Here is an 11,083-nt window from a genome sequence, read left to right as displayed (position 1 = left end):
GATGATAGTGCATAGATCAAGATGAAGGTGATCGCAGATGCAACCCGTCGTGCCAGACCACACTCACTAAGTCTGGGTGACACAGTGCTGCATCGCCAACCCAAGCACAACAAATTATCCACACCATACAATGCAAAACCCTACACAGAGACCAAGGTTAAGGGTTCTGAAATTACAGCTACACGGGATGGACACCCGATTGTCAGGAATGCATCATTCTTCATGAAAATCAGACATGGACTTGAAAATGCCCCACCTGGACGGCATGTCGACCCCGCCTTAACAGAGAAGCCCAGATAAATGGTAAATGGTAAATGGCCTGCATTTGTATAGCGCTTTACTCAGTCCCTAAGGACCCCAACACGCTTTACACTACATTCAGTCATTCACCCATTCACACACACATTCACACACTGGCGATGGCAAGCTATGTTGTAGCCACAGCTGCCCTGGGGCACCGGGAGGACCCCTAGAGACGTTATCCCTCGAGGGCTTAACCCGGGGGTTGTGTTCATAACCTGGTTAGTGGCTCTGGTCGCTCTTAGAGGTTGTTCTCCTCGTGGCTGCGTGCAGCGGGGCTGGAGGATGGTCTGTGCTGGCGGACGTAGGTTACTGGCCTGGTGGCCTGGCTGCCCCTGAGTGGATCCGGGGCAGGCGTGGGGGTTTGGGGTTCGGGGGTGCTTTGCCTCCGTGCTGGGGCTCTGGCTGGGCCTTGGGGATTTCGGTCCTCGTCGGTGTGTCGCCGAGGTTGTGGGCGGGTGGGTGCACGGGGGCTCAGCCCTGGCGCAGGGGTCTCTTGTGCATCGGCCTAACTGGGGGGCTCTTCAACTGGCAGGGAGGTTGTTCCATCCTTACAGGAGTCCACTCTGCAGGTGGGGGAGAGACATAGGAGAGGTGGAGAATAAACTTAACCTGGGTGTCTGTTGTCTTGTGTAGTCTGGGAGATGATTGAATGTTGGGGTGGGTACAGTTTCCTCTGTGGTGGGGTAGGGTGGGCTGCCCCGGGTCCTGTGGGGCTTGGCGGCGCTGCTGCCGTAGGCCCCGGTCTGGATGGGCCTGGGCTCCCTTGCCTTGGTGGATACCAGAGGACGGGGGTGCCTGCTGGGGTCAGCGGGGGAGCTGGCCCTAGGGAGGGGCATCCTCCCCTCCCTTCTTTTCCTCCCCATCCCTGGCTACCTCCCTCTTCCCGCTCCACCACACCCACCCACACAGGTAGGGCCTTGGGGTGCGGGTGTGTCACCAGGGTGCAGGGGAGACATTCCCCCCCCTGTCCTCTTCTGGCCACCTGTGCCTCAATTTTATCTCACAACTTAGACATCCACATTACTTACACTCTCATAACACATATACATATATATTTGGCCTTGAGGGTGGGTACGTTAACGGCGTCCAGTAGATGGTCTGTGTATTCAAACCTACCTCTGGCGCCGGTTCCCACCTCTCAATTTTAAATCCATGTAGACATTGAGGGTTCTCGGGAGGGGCCGTGCTAACACCTGCTGCTCTCTGGCAGCAGCACCATGCTCTCCCTTGTTTTAAATGCACTTTAGAGCAACACGCAGCAACACTACACTTGAGCGGGAGGAGGGAGGTATGGGGTCTTAACACACCCCCGTTCTCTACTAGCCATCGGGGCGGGGGGGCTGGGAGGAGATGCTGGCTGTCCGATTGGCCTCCCTGCTGCTGCGGAGCCTGGGACGGTCTGCTTGCCTCCACCCCGGAGGGAAGGGTAACATCTCTTGGGTCTGGGTGCCGTTTCCCCCTCTGGGGGCGAGGGTACCTGGACCCGGGGTATAGAGTATGTTTGGGGAGTGTGATTGTGTGTACATGTCCATTTACTGTTTTTCTTTTCCTTCCTCTTTCTTTCTCCCTTTCCTATCCCTCACTCATGTCTGTCCCGTCTGTAACAACTGAAAATAAAATAAAATAAATAATAAAAACAAAGGTCGATCAAATGGACCAATACGGCAATGCCATGGTGATCCATTTGGCAAAATAAATCCATTGGGTATCCTTGTTGGTCTTCAGACAACAATTCTGACGGTTAAAGAACCAAATGGGACAGGCAAAAAAAAAAAAAAAGTCTGGTGTTCCTTGTTCACTGCATTTAGTTTTACCCACCCCTGTGTTGTCATCAGTGTTGGGTAAGTTACTTTAAATTAGTAACTTAGTTACATTACTAGTTACCTCTATCAAAAGTAACTCAGTTACTTAAAGTTACTTGTTACTTTCAAAGTAACTAGTTACTAGGGAAAGTAACTTTGGTTTTACTCAGAATTCTCCTGTTAATGTATTGCTTCCCTAACTGGATACCCAGCAAGATTGCCAGTCTTCTAGCTTACTTACATGTTAGCACTATCCTGCCACAAGTGCACGTCACAGACATGCCATCGGGGCTGAAAGCCAACATCTGAAAGATTCTGATGCTGTGGGTTTTGTCACTCTCCGTCCAAAATTCACTGAACCAGCAGCAAAAGAAGATCAAATTTACGCTTTACATTTGATAAACATTGTCATTAATTGTCTTGATGCTTGCTCAGTCATCCAGGTAAGTAAATCCCAAAAGGTTGATTCTGTTCATCTGGATGTAGCATAGCGTGAGACTTTCAAAAGTAATGGGGGACATTTAAAAGATGTGTACAGTAAATCTATGCACAGGATCAGTATTTAACCCTCTGGGGTCCAGGGTATAATTGGCCGTTTTTGACTACTTTTGATTTTACCTCTATATTTCACCTTTAAAATATGTTTTTCTTGCCTTGTTTGGTATCATTATTTTCACCACAACCTCAAATATCTGAAATTTGAGTTATTTTTTAATTTTGGTATACTATATTAGCACAGTTGATCTAAATTCGGACAAAAAAATTCAAAATCCGAGTAGAAAAAAGTAATATTTTTTACTGTAAAACCCACAAACATGTTTAACGAATCATTTTCTTAACTTGAAATGCAAATAGAAATTGTACATTTCTAAAAATTATGCAAAGTTTTGCAAACAACAAAGTTATATGGTACTATTTACCTAAAAATGCAGCCAAGGCCTCAGGCGTTTTTTATATAACCATTTAAATCTTTTTACAGAACAATCAGGTCTTCTGCATCAAATAAGAAGGCACACAAATTATTTGTGCCAGTCCAAAAAATGTAGTTTGTGTTCAGTATAAGACAGAGGAGAACACCACAGGCCTAAACCCTGCAGGTCTGACAGCAGGAGGTGCGCCAGTCCAGTTTTCCATGTGGAGACATTGTTTACACTGGAATCTGCCTTTGACGGCTTTTTTAGAGCAAATATGAAATTCAGCAGTCTAACTGACACATAATACAAGACAATAACTACACAACAAACTAACTACAGCCTCCAAACATGCTAAACGTCACTAATGTCTCACATATGAAAACTTACTCTCTCTCTCTTTCTTTCGCTCGCCCGCTTTCCGTCGCGGGTGTCACCCCTAAAAACTTCCCCTTCTCCCTAAACAACCAAGTGCCACATGTTGCCTTATCATTTTTTTTGATTGGCTGACATGGTAAACTCTAACACCAATAGGGTAGGGGTGTTTTTTCTTTTTCCTTTTTCACCCACAAGCGGAGAGTGTTTGCTAGCGATGTCTGTAGAAAACGCCGTTTTTACCGTTCTTCCCGCTGCAAACACCACTGTTTTGTTCAGAAAAAAACATCGCGTGTATTTTTTAGCATAACTCTGGTTTTACGTGGCCCATCGACACAATTCAAAAACTGGTATATAGTTTGAAGTCCGCACTTTCGACCCAAGTTGAAATGGAGACTCTGACTCGCTGCATCTTGTAGCTGTGTCCTCTTAAATTGGTCATGTGAGTTTGACGCGCTGGCGCGTCCCGCGACCCCGGAGGGCTAAGGTTAGTGGTGGGCGGATCAATCCAAATGTCGATAGTACCTTCATCACCCAGACACAAGTCGGCATTAGTATCGGCTCGATACTAGCCTGGTGAGATCGATTCTTTACTTTGAGTTCTGCTTGTTTACTATGCTGTGCTTTCGGCAAAGACGAAACAGCAAGGTCGCTGGACTCACCGCTCCTGTGTCAGCGAAGAGCAGGCACACTTTGCTCCCTCTCCCCCACTCTTATGTTTCAGTGTTGCGCTGTCACGTCATGTGACTTACGGTGTGTTCACACCGAACGCGATGGACGCGAACAAAAACGCCCCAAACGCCCCTAATTTGACGCGTGCACATTCGCGTCTCAACGCGTGTCCAAGAAAAATCCAACGCGCTTCAAAATATGATATTTTGACGCGCGTGAACCGGAAATGTGGGAGGGATGTGGGAGGAAGTTGTGCCAGACCGGTATCTTTGCAAGATGGCAGCTGTCGAGTTAGCGCTTGAAGAGAGAGTCTCCCTTCTCTATGTACTGTGGAGAGCAGAGCAGCGGCGTAAAAGACGCCCTCGCCGTACCTGGGTCCATCAGGTCCTCCAGAGGCGTGAGCAGTTTGGTGAGTTTCACCATTTGCTCCAGGAGCTGCGCCTGGATGACGGCCGATTTCAGCGATATCACCGTCTTTCACTCGGCCAGTTTGAGGACCTGCTTTCCCGCGTCGGTCCCAGAATCGCCCGCCTAGACACCAACTACAGGCGCTCAATCCCACCTGCAGAGCGCCTGTCCATCTGCCTGAGGTTAGTAAAAGTATTTAATATGGTAGTCCTTTATTGATACCTGTGCTAATATATGCTAAACTATCCATTTATACACTGCTAACGTGGATGTGCTATGCTAACAGTGAATGCTCGGTTTTTACTGAAAGCAAACTGTGGTACGGAGACGACTGTTTATAATATTTCTAGTGATACTCAGAAGGTCTCATCAAGTCCTGATTTAATTCGATTTATGCTGTTATCAGTGTTTGAATGATAGCATAGCTGTGGTGTCATATCAATGTATGCGCTCGGTGTTTGCTGATATCAAACTGTAGCATTAGGACCACTGAGTTAACCTTTGTAGTGATACTCACTCCTTTTTATTTAGACGGAGCGGAGAAGTGTGTGAAGGCAACTTGTGTTCTCCACAATTTTCTGCGCTGTGTGGACGAGAGAGGGGCACCTGCTGTGGTGGAGCCGTTGCAAGGCCTGGGTCGTATGGCAGCAAACAACTCCTCCAGAGAGGCTGTCCTGGTGAGGGAGAAATTCATGGCTCACTTCTCGGCGGAGGGAGCTGTGTCTTGGCAACCAAAGGAGTAACCTGTTTGAAGTCCGAGTGACTTCCCCACAACGGCTCTTTTAAGAGCCACCCACAAACCTCTAAAGAGTGTTCCTGTCCTTTTAATTTTTTCTTAATAAATGGAGCTCTACTCCAAAATAAACTAACCTATTTTTACTCTCTTAAGTAACTTGTCTTCACTATGTTCCTATATACAGTGTGGTGCACAAGTTCGGGAAACCTTATTAATAGTCATTATTTTCCTGTATGAATCGCTGTTACAATGAAAAATGTCACTTACATATATCATATAGGAGACACACACATTGATATACACTAAATATTTATTTCATTTCTCTTTTTTTGTGTTGCCAATTTATGCACCTGCTTGATTTAAACAGTTATTGCACACTTTCTGTAAACTGCATTTCACTTCTCAAATATCACTGTGTGTGTCTCCTATATGATATTTAACTGACTATTTTTATTGTGACAACCAGTGATTTGTACAAGAAAATGATTACTTTTCACAATGTTGCCCAAACTTTTGCATCCCACTGTATTAGTATGTTTTGTCATTAGTATAATATGAAATAAATTCTACTTGTGTCAAGTCGGGTGCCAATATTTGCTGTGTAGTAGAACAGAGACATTTTGTCATTATAAATGTTTATTTGAAAAAATATAAATTCATTAACAAAAACATTTATCATAAATATATGAAATTTAACTATTTACAGAGAGACAGGAATAAAAAGGACCCAGCTTGGAGTGGAAGAGCCTCAGGGAGAAGGAGGAGAAAAATAAGAACATTGTTTCTGCCCTGGAGAGCTGCTGCCTCATCAGAAAACTACTGATCATTAGGGTCCAATGTTTCCAAATTTAACACAGCTGTGCTGTTTTCAAAAACTAATTTATAAATTTGAAATTTCACGAATTCTCGTGTCTGAGGCGGCATGCTCTCCAGAGCAGGAACAAGGCCGAGGAGGAAATGTTCAGTTGGAGACGGGCGTGGCCTCTTTAGGGACTCCAGGATGGCCAGCTCCACCGCCGATGGACCGTCCTGGGACCCGTCCCTCGCCCGCCTTCGAGCTGTCCTCCGCTGTGGGCCTGTAAAACACAGCACAAAACAACACAAAGTAATGAGAAGGCTGCTACTAGATTTTCATTTTCAAAATTGAAAAAAAAAAACAGGATATAAACTGATTGGTTGTAGATATTTAGTAAAGGTGATCACAAGGGAATTCAAGCAAGTAAAAAGCTGTCAGTGCTTGATGTTCATACCTGTGGGTGCAGCAGCAGGAGCTGAGGGACCAGGGACTGGAGAGCCAGGAGAAGAGACAGCTGAGGACTCTGCTGCATGATTACTTGACTCTATGAAGACAATATTAAATGTTAATATTATTATTAATGTTAATATAGGTTGAAGACAATAGTCATAGAGAATATTATATTATTATATACTTATTATTATTATTATATACAGTGGTCTCTCATTTATTGCAGCACATGAACAGTAGTCACAGTTCTCACAAGTTGATTCTCAAAGTGAAAACCTTTGTCGATTTTAAAACGTAAAAGTATTATGCCGCGCTTTTTCTCCGTCTGCGGCGCCACTTTTGTGCGCCTTTTTTGCTCCCGGTGCAGGTGTGTATTTCCGAATGAGGCTCATAGTTATGAGTGTTTTTGTGCTGTTTTTTTCTATTGGACGTGATGGTTATCAAAACCAAACATGATAAGTTTGGCAAGCGCAGGAGACACGACATGGAGGAGATTTGTCATTTGGGCTGCAGAATGCAATGCGCATTGTTGAAAGCTGTACGGTGCAATAAAAAAAATCAGCGAAAAGGCGAGGCAGTGACGGATGAACAGCGGGACTACTGTATACTGTTTATTAATAAACAAAATATGTTCCTGTAGGACAACACGCATAAATTAACTGCCTACATTAACTCAATGTAAACATACCTTCTGACTGACACTCCCCTGCTGCCTCTTCGGGCTGTCCCTGGTCCTCGGGGGAGAAGTTCTCCACGGTCCGCACCATATTGCCGCTTGTCTCCCGCGGGGTGAGGAAGGGGTCCAGAAACCCCATGACCGCGAAGAACTTCCATCTTCTCCCCGATCCTGCTGCAGACCCACTCCTCTTCTCCTTCTCTGCCTTCTTCTCCTTATTATAAGTGTCCCTGAGGCTCTTCCACTTTTTCCTGCAGATGTCCTCTGAATAAACGCATTATCTTGTTAGCGGAAAGGTATTTGTACATCAGTGGGAAAATAGCGGGACAGTAGGCGGGCTTGCTAGCTTTTGCGCGGGTTCATCGGGTCAGTCTGAAAATTAAAAAGAAGGAATGAACTTACCAGGTTGCCCGATCTCCTCACTTATGTGTCTCCAAGCTAGGTCCTTTTTATTCCTGTCTCGGTAAAAGTAGTAGCTAGCATCGTACAGCTCCGGGTGATTAGCCACGGCACTGATGAGCTTTTCCTCCATACTGAATGAAGAATGAACGGCTTTGGCTGGATCTGCCCCTTTGACCTAGGTCAGAGCCACGTCACCAGGCCCCTGATTGGTTGTCGCGGCGCGATTTGACGCTGGAGTTCAGATTTTTCCAACTCGAGCGGTAGACGCGAAACGCGCGTATGCACAAAATGCAACACAAAAACTCACGCGCGTGGTTTTATTCGCGAGTCAAACGCGCCAGACGCGCTACACTGACGCGCGTTTCACGAGTTTTGGCGTTTTCGCGACGCAAATCTGCTTCCGAATTTTCGCGGGACCCGCAATCGCGCGTCATCGCGCTTTTCCATTGACTTTACATGTAAACCTGACGCTCTATTCGCGTCCATCGCGTTCGGTGTGAACACACCGTTAGATACTTTGGGGGTTGTTAAGTTGTTTACATATTAATTATATTTTTACCAGTTGTCTTTGTTGTTGAGAATTTTAATTGTAATTTTTGTATTATAGTTTATCAACAGTATTTGTTTTAATTTGCTTACTGGTTTGCGTGCACTTAAGATTTTTTAAAAAAAGAAAAAAAGATCACCACCACGGCAGACCCAATGGCATTTTCATGCTTCGCAGCATCATTTATTCTTGCAATAATCACACAGTTGCTGTAACAGTACATTCAACGGCTGCAGCTCTCCCGCTGCCAGCCATACACGCCACCACCACCAAACCTGCAGCGGCATCGCAGAACACGCCCTGCCACATACCCCCATCGCCCGCTTCTGGCCGGGGAGCCATCCCACCGAACCTACCGCGAGCAGGCGAGGGAATCGGCCCGGACCATCGGCGCCCCATGCCCCGTCCCAGCGACGGGGAAGTGTCCACTCTGGAAGCCCCGGAGCTGGCCTGGTGGCCACCCATGTGGCAAGCAGCGGTGGCGCAGCAGGCGTGGAAGTGAGCCAGGGCTCACAGGGCAGCTGGGCAGACGGCCAGTGTTCCAGATTAACTGGCGTCGCAGATTAACTGGCTTTGCTCGAACAGAGGTGTGGTAGACTTGCGTTTCAGAAGCTGCTACCGACAAACCAGCAAAAAAAACGCCAAATGTGTCATCTGTGACAATTGTGAGGTTACCTCAAACACACTCCATCAGTCTTGATGCTGTTGAACAACAAAATGTTTAAAAATGTCGCGAGTTTACCTGGTGATATTGTCATGCGCAACACGATCGCAAAAGCAGCAAACAATTAACACCCCACCGATGCAGCTCACAGGACAGCGAGAGTAAATGATCGGGAGAATCTAGTCTTCGTTATCGTTCCCCTCGTGTTATTACTCCGATTTCAGCGTTTTTGCTTCACAACTAAAGCGTGCAGCTTACTTTGTGTTCACTCAAATGGAGTCGAGTCAACCAGCGCCACCTCTGGCCAAGTGCCATAGCCTACAGTCAGATTAACTTGTGACACACATCTGCACCACATTTGAAATCGTTTTATGCACAATACATTTGTAACTTTCAATTTTGTCTGTTTGTGCGTCATGCAAATAAACCTTTGAATTGAATGAAATGATGATATGTATTTATTTTTGGCCTATATCAATAAGAAACACCAAATTCTATACACAGGTCATAGAAATCACCACTCCAATTGGTCATCATGATTTTAATATTTTTGTTTTCCATAACAATGAAACGAATATGACACATCAATATTTCATTAGTGTTGTCACATCACATCTTGTAAGCATAGTCTGCCTGTGTCTTTTGTCTGAAAATGAATATTTTCAGCCAATATAGGCAATCCATCAACATGGCTGGAGAGTTGGTAGTTATATAAGTGTGGTTAATCTAATAAACATTTGTAAGGAGATGGCAGTTACTGTGAATTTACAGCAGTTACACAGTGAGTAGTAATAAACAGATCCAGTGTGACTGAATGGAGCTTGTGAGAGTGAGTAGATTGGTTTGTCATCTGTTTTTGAGTCTGGAGGAGACTTAGAAATCTTTTGTTTTAAATCTAAGTTAGGAAGATTCATGTTTTAAAACAAGCACTTTTTGTCAGAAATGCAAGAAGTGGTGAGAGAAGCTTTGGTGCAGAAACGATCAGTGTGTAAGATAACCAAATCGATAACTAAGACAGAAACTGTTAGGATGCCTGGGTCGTTGAACCAGGGTTTTTGAGTTTATTATATTATTTATAATTTCTAGTTTTTGGGGTTTTCGTGAGTCATGTCTTATGGTTTGTCTCTGTGTAATCCTTGGTTGCTGTCTCCCCTGTCTGCTGTATCCCCGTGTCCAGTCTGTGTCTGCCCTGGTCCCACATCTCTGTTCCCTCTGTTGTAGTGCCTGCATGTGAGTCTGTGTCTTTTGTTCAGTCTGTGTTTTGTGTTTCCTGTTTTACTTTGAAGGTTTCTGTCTTATCTCAGTGTGTTCAGGTTACGCTTCCTTGTCTCGTCAGTTCTGATTTGCCCCAGCTGTGTTTCCCTCCTGTTGTCCATTCCCTGATTGCTCCCTCTATGTATTTAAGCCCTGTGTTTCAGTTTGTCATTGTCGCGATCTACCGTTTATATAGCTGTGTGTTTTTTTCAGTCCTCTGGTGTAAGTTTATTTTGATATTTCTAGTTATGTTATATTTGAGTTTAATATTAAAGCGGTTTTGAGTTTAAGTTTTGTCTCCGGAGTCTGCACTTTGGGTCCTTCTTCTGCCTGCACACAGCCATCACATAACAGAAGATCGCGACCATTACATGGACCCAGCAGACAGTGAGCTGTATGAGCGTCAGGAGGCAGCCATCGCCCAGCTGGAGGAGGAGCTCCGCTGGAAGCCGTGGCGCGCTCCGGATTTTGAGCACATATTCCGCGGAACTCGGCTGGCTTTTGGAGGTCCCCGAAGTTGCCAAAAGCCTCCGCCTGCTGCCCCGCGCACACCCAAGCCTCGGCCGCTTCAGGTGGGAGTGCTCCGTTTTTCTTCGGCTGCTCACGCTCTACCCTCTGCATTGCCGTCCCGCACGTCAGAGGCTCAGCTGTATGCCCCGTCAGCTTCCTCACCTCAGAGGAAGCGACGCTCACGCCGCCGTCACTTTTCACCTGCTGAGCAACTCCCACTGGTGAGTTATAATGACTGCTTTTCACACATCCCACCTGAAACCATAACTGAAAAGGACAATAAACTCACTCCAGACACTGTTGGAGTCTCCCTTTTGGATGATGACATAGACTGGGAAAAGCCTTTTCGTTTTGCTCCCTCTGAACAGGGAGAAGCCAAAGATAATAAGCACTCGCCAAAGGCTGTTAAAGGAAAGACTGTGAGCAATCGTAGCAGGTCTAACACACACAGTTCAAGTCCTGGCAGTTCTGGTTTTGTCAAGTCTGGTCCAGTCATCCCCAAGTCCGCTCACTCTAAGACTGTTAACCCAAGGACTCAAAAAACTGCTAAAACAAAGACTGTAAAACATGGTGGAAG

At 45.8% G+C, this 11,083-nt stretch overlaps 1 long non-coding RNA gene across 1 annotated transcript; it reads right to left on the bottom strand.

The window, feature by feature from the left end:
• Nucleotides 1–5,825: 5,825 nt before the first annotated feature.
• LOC146500169 (uncharacterized) lies at nt 5,826–8,052 on the bottom strand. The gene is made up of 2 exons (XR_014869737.1): nt 7,142–8,052; nt 5,826–6,547 (listed from the first exon to the last, which is right to left on the bottom strand). It is a non-coding gene; the product is annotated as an uncharacterized LOC146500169 (long non-coding RNA).
• Nucleotides 8,053–11,083: the final 3,031 nt, after the last annotated feature.

Source organism: Neolamprologus multifasciatus, chromosome 16 (genome assembly GCF_963576455.1).
Source record: "Neolamprologus multifasciatus chromosome 16, fNeoMul1.2, whole genome shotgun sequence".
NCBI classification, from domain to species: domain Eukaryota; kingdom Metazoa; phylum Chordata; class Actinopteri; order Cichliformes; family Cichlidae; genus Neolamprologus; species Neolamprologus multifasciatus.
Note: the sequence above shows the minus strand (reverse complement) of the source record. Positions and strands in the feature narration are given on the sequence as shown.